The following is an 8,767-nucleotide window of genomic DNA, read 5'->3' on the forward strand; positions in this document are numbered from 1 at the left end:
CTCCGTCCAGAATGACTGAGCTTGTCACTACTTTAGGGCCCCACTATGGTGCCGTCGACAGAGGGCGGCTTGAGAATGTTCATAACAGTGACATTACACAACCGAGTTACGGAAGTGCAACTTATGAATAGGTCCTGGACAAACTCTTGGCTGACAGGCTCCACCAGGGTCATGTTGGCAGTGACATCAGAGAGGAACACAAACATGATGACATCATCCTGCATCTGAACAATCTGCAGAGAGAGAAGGAGAAGGAGGCAGGGAGGAAATGGAGAAGGGGAGAGATCAGATCAATTAGAAAATACAGTGGGGCAAAAAAGTATTTAGTCAGCCACCAATTGTGCAAGTTCTCCCACTTAAAAAGATGAGAGGCCTGTAATTTTCATCATACATGTAAATACATGCACACAATAATAATTTTCTCCAGGCATTTTGATGGGTGCTTGGTTTGTGATCATTCTTTTCATATCTGAAAACTGACCACTTTAATTAAAACGTATATGGTCAAAGTAACCTGAACCAAGTGTCCAGTTCAGTACATCTCTCCCTGCAGTTTTACCAGTCCCTTTTGTACAGAGTCAGTGCAGAGCTAATGAGACCAGAGTGCACGAAGCGCTCCGGTAATTTCATATATTCCAAATGTGAATGAGAGCGACAAATTAAGCCCTTGGTGAACACTGAGTCTTTGTGCTAAGATTACCTGTAGATTGTTGGCGTATTATAGGTCGTGGTGTTATTATCAAAAACCTGTAATGATCTGACGCCTGGGTGCCCACACCCTCACTACTTGGTGACTTTCGGCTTGGTGCGAGGCCCACACATTCAGTCATAATGGAGTTGTTTATTTCTGCACTGGGTTCACCATTCCTTTTGGGATGTTTCGCTGGAAAATCAATTACCCTTATTTTGTTTGACTGAATACAGGCGGTCCTTGTTTCGTTTAGCCTACTACACTAGAAATGTGTGTCAGGCCTTACACACAGTCGTTCGTTGGAATAGACCCTCAGTGGTCTAAGTGAGGGATGTATTGTTGTGACATAAGATGGTAGATAAGTTACTTGCTCAACGTTAGGGCCTTATTTTGTGAGTTTGCAAACCGTCAGGGATATAAAAGGATTAGACGTCAAATTCCCTGTTTCCGAAACCATAGCGGTACATTCCATTTATAAACCATGGTTTGTCAATTCTATGATGCAGATGTTCTTTCCATATTAACACTATCCATAAAAACAGCTACATTTAGTGGTTCCTTAATGTGTGACGTTAAACACTGTCACTGTCCTGTGAGGACAAAAAAACAAATCCAGTCTGGCGAAACAGAAGCTAATGACGAAAACACATGCAGCGATAACACAGATGATAATTCATGATAAGTCTCTGAGTCACCCGAATCAGCTGGAGAACCAATGACTTGAGAACTGACAGTGAAAAAAACACCGTCCCTGTTTATACACCAGTTAGCCAAGTTTTCCATAATGAATATCGGGGCCTGCATCCCAAATGGCACCCCATGGGGCTCTGGTCAAAAGTAGTGCACTATGTAGGGAATAGGGTGCCATTTGGGACATCGCCATTGTCGTTTTGTAGTCTTTGAAATACTTGACCTTCTGAAATTGTCTGACTGTTATGAAATGATGGAAGACAATGATTTAGCCAAAATATCTTGTATTTTTCAATCTTGTTGACCTGCAACAGGCCAAGGGGGAGGATTACATAATGTTTTTGTTTTTTAATCACCCCTTAAAGGTTCAACGGTGTGAAACAATATGAGAGTAACTTGAATACGTTTCGAAGTGGAGACGTCACAAAAAAAACCAACCAAAAAACAGAAAATACATTTTCAGTTTTGGAGACCGCTTTACGCTTGCAAGCAAAGAGCTTTACTGTAACTATAGTCAACTGTAAATACATTTCTGTCACAAGGTGGAAAATTGACAGGATCTAGGTCTGGGTTGAGCAAGATGAGTGAAGCAGAGGCAGACAACAAAGGGAAAGTTAAAAAAAAGAGCATTTTGTAAGACATGGCATTGTCCACGAGCGGTTCTCAATATTTGAACTAAAATCAATGCACAACATCATTCCAGTTCTTAGAATTAGTTTCTTTCCATTCTATTTATTTTAATTTAAAAAACGATTCTATATAAAATCACAATGAACAAACCAACATGAACCAAACATAAAGGGGCACAGGAATACAGTGCAGTCCAGCAGGCAGATGCCCATACTACTTTCACGGTTCTTACAAACTCCATTAACCATGTGCTTTCAACAAACGCAGCTTTTAAATGCTTTGCACAAAAGGATCCGGGATGCCTCCGGAATGCATTCACTTCTTCTGGGGTGCCAGGGGCTTTAAATACAGAGTTTGGATCACATGATCTGTCAATATACCAATAGAAATGCTTTGTTTAGTTAGCATGCAAACGAGTCACACCTGTTACATTTCGCTCCACAGTCAGCCAAGATGGATAGCTAGTTAAAGTTGTTTAGGCTACAGGTAGTAAGCAATTGCTTCTACACTCTGATGTCTACAAAAATGACGAGGTATCTCATGTCTTTACATTTAGAGATTGTGACATAATCCCCTTTTCAACTAGATTGGATGTAGCCTAGCAGTCTTTGCAGTGAAATCACAATATGATATAATGAGTTATCATTAGCTAGGTTTTCATTCATTTGGCGACAGATTTTCATGCAAATATAAAAAAATCTGTATTATGAAAATATACACATTTTCCCACCTTGTCACGACTTCCACCGAAGGTCGCTCCTCTCCCTGTTCGGGCGGCACTCGGCGGTCGCCGTCACCGGTCTACTAGCTGCCGCGATCCCTTTTTTCATTGTCTTTCATTGTTTTCACCTGTTGCTTATTTTGGTTCATCAATGGTCTATTTAAACTTCCAGTGCTCAACCTGCTTTTGTGCGGGCTTATTCCTACTGTCAGTGGTGAAGTTGTTTTTCTCCTGCGTAATTTGTTGTATGTTATTTCCTGGTTTTTGGAGACATACCTGATTTATGGTTATTGCCTGATTGTTGGCTAGACCAAGTGAAATAAACGCATCCGTTGGAAGTATTGCTCTCTCCGCCTGACTCTACACTCACCACTCCTAGAATTCCGTGGCACACCTGTGGTGTGTTTCCACCAAACGGACTTGTTGCGGATAAAAATCAGTGAGTGATAATGTAGTGCTTAAGTTTTCTTGCACCGAATAAAAATCTAAAGTTCATTGTGTTTCCATTGCATTTTCAACTCTACTGAAAGTTTCGTCACAAAAAACTGTTGCGTTAAGTAACAAATGTACCCACTCTGGTCTTGTCACATGCTCTCTAGTCAAAATTTGGCAGATACAGTGTGGGTAGGCTAGTCGACATGATGAGATTATTATGGGTTTTTGGGGGGGTCAAATGGCAGTCAAGCATCGAGCATCATATTCCCAGAATAAGACCCTCAATATTTATTGGAAAGGAGCATCAAGCTCATCACTGTGCATAACTTACTTAACCTTTAACCAAATAAACTGCATGGTTTTCCGAGTCGGAGTGGGAGGACCACACACCTGACCCCAAGTTACTTCGATATGATGGTTATTATATCAATATTTACACATAAACAGGTTTCCAACGCCTGTTCTCGCATAATTCATTTGACAGACGCAAAAAGATCCCACCATGTTGAATAAACAAATGATCTGTCGGCATTTATAAAATTGTACTGGTACTTCCTGTTACCATCACAGCTGTCTTCATTTTTCTTTATACTGTATGACTTTACTCACACAAAAAAACGGATGGAAACGTGGTTAGTGCCAGCTTTATCTGAATGTACAGTGGGGAGAACAAGTATTTGATACACTGACGATTTTGCAGGTTTTCCCACTTACAAAGCATGTAGAGGTCTGTACATTTTATCATAGGTACACTTCAACTGTAAGAGACGGAATCTAAAACAAAAATCCAGAACATCACATTGTATGATTTTTAAGTAATTAATTAGCATTTTATTGCATGACATAAGTATTTGATCACCTACCAACCAGTAAGAATTCCGGCTCTCACAGACCTGTTAGTTCTTCTTTAAGAAGCCCTCCTGTTCGCCACTCATTACCTGTATTAACTGCACCTGTTTGAACTCATTACTTGTATAAAAGACACCTGTCCACACACTCAAACAGACTCAAGATGACGGTCAATCACCCTCGGTCTGGGGCTCCATGCAAGATCTCACCTCGTGGGGCATCAATGATCATGAGGAAGGTGAGGGATCAGCCCAGAACTACACTGCAGGACCTGGTCAATGACCTGAAGAGAGCTGGGACCACAGTCTCAAAGAAAACCATTAGTAACACACTACGCAGTCATGGATTAAAATCCTGCAGCGCACGCAAGGTCCCCCTGCTCAAGCCAGCACATGTCCAGGTCCATCTGAAGTTTGCCAATGACCATCTGGATGATCCAGAGGAGGAATGGGAGAAGGTCATGTCGTCTGATGAGACAAAAATATAGCTTTTTGGTCTAAACTCCACTCACTGTGTTTGGAGGAAGAAGAAGGATGAGTACAACCCCAAGAACACCATCCCAACCGAGAAGCATGGAGGTGGAAACATCATTCTTTGTGGATGCTTTTCTGCAAAGGGGACAGGACGACTGCACCGTATTGAGGGGAGGATGGATGGGGCCATGTATCACAAGATCTTGGCCAACAACCTCCTTCCCTCAGTAAGAGCTTTGAAGATGGGTCGTGGCTGGGTCTTCCAGCATGACCCGAAACACACAGCCAGGGCAACTAAGGAGTGGCTCCGTAAGAAGCTTCTCAAGGTCCTGGAGTGGCCTAGCCAGTCTCCAGACCTGAACCCAATAGAAAATCTTTGGAGGGAGCTGAAAGTCCGTATTGCCCAGCGACAGCCCCGAAACCTGAAGGATCTGGAGAAGGTCTGTATGGAGGAGTGGGCCAAAATCCCTGCTGCAGTGTGTGCAAACCTGGTCAAGAACTACAGGAAACATATGATCTCTGTAATTGCATCAAAGCTTTCTGTACCAAATATTAAGTTCTGCTTTTCTGAAATAATAAAATACTTACACTGCCGATTTTGCAGGTGTATATCAAATACTTGTTCTCCCCACTGTATATAATATTGTGTGATCTTTGAATTCTGTGCATAATGTTCTGTTGACCCTAGAAGCCCCTTTTGAATCTCCTGGACTGTGTACTACATTCACCATTAGCCTCTGAGGAGGCGATGAGGGCTCTATCCAATAACTAGCCAGCTTCTCTATATGATCTTGCAGTAGATTAATAATGAAATCAGCAGTATGACGGAGGTTGGAGTTACTGCTTTATTGGTCTTGTGTTCAACGTGAGCAATAAGTTTCCCATAGTAATTACTGATCCACAGTGCACCATCGAAACTTCCTTTTTCTACTGCCTGACCTTGCATCAAAAGTTTTCTTCCATGTCCAACCCACCCACCTCCTTTAAATTCAATCACCACAGGTTGCCATGGACACCCGAAGTACTCCCTCTGACTCATTGAAACACAGGTTCCCACGTTCCCATGGAGACCGGGACCTATATTGCCACAGAATGAAATATAACAACATAATAACAATACTATTTCTCTGTCTTTTGCCTTACACATTATTACCATGTGCAAGCCCTGTTGGCACTATACCATGGTTAGAAGGCATTCTCTCAAGATATGGATCAAGCAATAAAGGTAATGTCCTTACTCCCTTGCAAACTTCCCTCAAGGAAAATATAAGTAGCCTTCAGAGATGCACAGGATCAGTTGTGGGGATTCCTATAGTCTCTGCTGGTTATGATGAGAAATGTATCACTCAAAACAAACAATCCTTTTCATTATACTTCTGTTGAAACCTCAGGCCCTAAAAGACCGATGATGACGGTCATGATGGAATAGCGAATAAGGATCATTTATGTTTTGAGTGGTAGATGAATAGTGTCTTTTTTTACGTTTCTGTTATGCAATTCCACTCACTTTTTATTGGATTTATCCAATTAAATCTGTTTGTACGATCTGTGTCATTGTGGTTTTTGCTGGATAAAAGAATAGATTGCGTCACTTTGCGTCACTTTATCCAACCTGATGTAACACAAAAGCTTAAGATTTCTATTTACGTAAATCCAAATCATTATTATGAATAATTATTTTTATTTATGGTCCAAGTTTTACTACTACAGACATGTTGTGCAAGAACCTTACGATTCTGTTTTGGCCATGAGAAAAATAATGCAAAGGTAACAGTGTGTGTCAGTTAGGCTACTTTGTTCTGTTTGTTAAAATAGATTATGAAAGCACTAAAGGATTGTGTCTACCTTAGAACAACTTGTGCTTACTAGACTCTTTTAGATAACATTTGTAAGGCTATGTATGACCATGACATTGTCTGCATCCTAAATTGCACCCTATTCCCTATAGAGTGCACTGCTTTTTACCAGAGGGCACTGATCAAAAGTAATGCACCATATAGGGAATAGGGTGCCATTTGGGACGAACCCACGATCTGGAATTTGCGTTCTACATTCCACATAAATACAGTATTTTCCTGCTTCCTAATCGATCTGAAAAACCAAGTCGAAGAGGATCCACAGGAAATCCCACACGCAGAGTCATTTTCTATTCAACAGCAGTTCTGTGGAGGAGCTGAATGCATATAAAAGGCACATCCGGTCTCACAGTATATCCTCCTCACAAATTCTATTTCTTTTTTTTAATCTCACACCCTCCTCCATTCTCTCTTTTTTTATATCATGAGGTGTTTTCCTATTTGTTGTGCAATTTGTCATGGATGTGTTCTAACTATAATAGTATTCTTGGGTGGGTTGTCCTTCATGAGTGTGCCCTATGTGGGCTGAGAGCACAGAGGGCTCTGTTTGTGTAGAGGGGATGGTGTAGGAGAGAAGAGAAATGATGCAGGTCAGACTGTGGGGCATGCCAGGAGTACAGATGTCACAAAGGGGTTACCTTTTTTCAGTGTATGTAGGATCAAATGCTTGATCTGGAGTCTCCCAAGCTGTGTATGCATATGCACACGTGAGTGTGTATTATAAAAGAGAGTCTCCCAAGCTCCAGAGGAATGTGTGTTTGTATGATGATGAGAGAGAAAGAAAGAAAGACAAAGAAAGAGAGAGAGCGAGGGAATCCATATATCTGCATGAAAGAGAGCTTCAGCAGTGGGCACACACTCCATCATGCTGTTGCAGTCTGTGCGGAGGAGTTTGAGGGGGAGTCAGGGTGGCAGTCTTCCAGGAATCTCCCGCTGATGTCATCTTCCTCTGTGACATCACACATTCAGGTTCCAGGAGAAGCCCCATCATTATCAGGAAATGCCCTGCAGCAGAGCACATGGCTGTGAAGGAGCCATTAGCTCTCCACAGGGCGACCATAATGGAGGATAGAGCTAAAAGTCAGTCTGAATGGTCTCATCAGCTGTAGTCTCTGAAGTTAGGTAAATTGCAGACCATGTGAGAAACAGGAATAATCATTTACACATGTGGGCATTGTGAAAACAAGACATGGGGGTAATGCTACACTGTAATATGCTGTATACCTTTTCTCACAATCCCCTTCAAAAGGTGTAAGGATACCAAACCCTCCCCAACGGGGAAACCCTTTCAAGGGCTGCAGCTTCCGTTTGCTTAGTCTCACTCAGTGCAGTGAAGGCCTGTGGAGGTTATTTTAGCTCTAATGGAATAGGTCCTTTCCCGTCTTCCACAAGGTCAATTCTTGCAAGGTTGTTTCTTGTCTTCCACATTTCTAGCAACATTTTTTACATTTTCTTCCTTTAAAATAAAGACCATCTTTCCTTCGTAAATACTTTCCATTCCTTTAGTGAAAGACATGAAAATGAATACTGTTAATGCTTCCGACAGGTGTGCTTCTACACCTGCATTGCTTGCTGTTTTGGGGTTTTAGGCTGGGTTTCTGTACAGCACTTTGAGATATCAGCTGATGTAAGAAGGGCTTTATAAATACATTTGATTTGATTTTGATTTGATTTGTGTAATGCTTGCTTTATTACTTGAATATACACTGGACAAAACATGACAGACTGACCAGGTGAATCCAGGTGAAAGATATGATCCCTTATTGATGTCATTTGTTAAATTCACTCTTTAAGCCGTGAGACATTTGAGATATGGATTGTGTATGTGTGCCGTTCAGAGGGTGAATGGGCAAGCCAAAAGATGTAAGTGCCTTTGAACGGGGTACGGTAGTAGGTGCCTGGCACACAGGTTTGAGTGTGTCAAGAACTGCAATGCTACTGAGTTTCACTAGCTGCTACTCAGTTTCCCATGTGTATCTAGAATGGCCCACCACCCAAAGGACATCCAGCCAACTTGACAACATTGCAGTCAGCATGGGCCAGCTTCTCTGTGGAACGCTTTTGACACCTTGTAGAGTCCATGCCCTGACGAATTGAGGCTGTTCTGAGGGCAAAATGGGGTGAAATTCAATATTAGGAAGCTGTTCCTAATGTTTTTCACAGTGTTTATGAGCCTTTACAATGCATTATAATGTTATGTCTCTCTATGTAGTTTCATTATGCATTTATCATTCATTTTACCTGTCGGCTAATGACTAATCGACTCATTTTTGGAGCATACAAAATGAAATGCAGAGAGCCTGGATGTTTCTGTTTTAATAATTTGACTGACTATTTCCCTTCACAGGCAACAACAAACAAGAAAAATAACCTTCTCTTTCTCTCGATGTCTGTCTAATCGTTTTTTGCAAATGTATTACAT

At 41.5% G+C, this 8,767-nt stretch overlaps 1 long non-coding RNA gene across 1 annotated transcript; it reads right to left on the bottom strand.

Annotated features, from left to right (window-relative positions):
• Window positions 1-2,092: 2,092 nt before the first annotated feature.
• Window positions 2,093-2,971, bottom strand: LOC118941048. The gene is made up of 2 exons (XR_005037328.1): window positions 2,742-2,971; window positions 2,093-2,379 (listed from the first exon to the last, which is right to left on the bottom strand). It is a non-coding gene; the product is annotated as an uncharacterized LOC118941048 (long non-coding RNA).
• Window positions 2,972-8,767: the final 5,796 nt, after the last annotated feature.

The sequence above is a fragment of the Oncorhynchus mykiss genome, chromosome 18 (genome assembly GCF_013265735.2).
Source record: "Oncorhynchus mykiss isolate Arlee chromosome 18, USDA_OmykA_1.1, whole genome shotgun sequence".
Classification (NCBI taxonomy): Eukaryota; Metazoa; Chordata; class Actinopteri; order Salmoniformes; family Salmonidae; genus Oncorhynchus; species Oncorhynchus mykiss.